Below are 1128 nucleotides of genomic sequence, written 5' to 3'. Positions count from 1 at the left end.
CTTATATGTTTACCAGTAGTACATTTTATACCTTTAATAGTATCTTATAACTTTAACGGTAACTTATTATACCTTTAGCGTTATATATCTTATTCCTTTAACGTTAGTATATATCTTATACTTAACGTTAGTATATATCTTATACTTAACTTTAGTATATATCTTATACTTAACTTTAGTATATATCTTATACTTAACTTTAGTATATATCTTATACTTTACTTTAGTATGTATCTTATACTTAACTTTAGTATATATCTTATACTTTACTTTAGTATATATCTTATACTTAACTTTAGTATATATCTTATACTTAACTTTAGTATATATCTTATACTTAACGTTAGTATATATCTTATACTTAACTTTAGTATATATCTTATACTTAACTTTAGTATATATCTTATACTTAACGTTAGTATATATCTTATACTTAACTTTAGTATCAAAATAACTTTCTTAAACCGCAACTTACTTTCTTTTAAAAGTTTATGAAGCGCATGCGTGGCAAAATATTATATGAATATTTAATCTAGCATTAACTTCGTGAAGAAAATTGAAAGACGTTTTTTATTAATAATTCACATCTCTCTTTATACGTGTAACAGTTGTAGATTAATTTAAACATTTGTTGAATTTACGTCAAATGTAGATGTGCAACGGTTTTCTTGTTGGTGCTTAATTAATTAAACAACTGATAGACTCTTGCAAGCTATAACGATTTACTTGATCAGGAGCAACTAAACCTTTAGAGCTCAGAATTAGCTTTGACGAAACGTTTAGAGATCACAAGTTTTTAACTCAACGAGATCTATCAGTCGAAACACATCATCCCAAGTAATAATAAACATTTGAAAAAAAATAAAAACTGAAACCGTACAGGATTCGAATACAGTTACGTTATTTGGAAAGTCGAAACGTAAACACGGTATATTTTGTGTGTATTTATAGCAGAGATATTTAGCAGCTTGTATTAAACAATTTCCTGGATTTTTGTTCAGATACATCCAAGCAACCAGAACTTAAGTGGAATTTATGATAATTTAATTGTGACAGAAAACAAAATCATTCTGTTAAAATAATGTTGACTGCTTCTTCGGTTAATTGTTATGATGACTGCTTCTTCGG

Source organism: Limulus polyphemus, unplaced genomic scaffold (assembly GCF_000517525.1).
Source record: "Limulus polyphemus unplaced genomic scaffold, Limulus_polyphemus-2.1.2 Scaffold2129, whole genome shotgun sequence".
In the NCBI taxonomy this organism is placed as follows: domain Eukaryota; kingdom Metazoa; phylum Arthropoda; class Merostomata; order Xiphosura; family Limulidae; genus Limulus; species Limulus polyphemus.
This window is presented reverse-complemented; position numbering follows the sequence as displayed.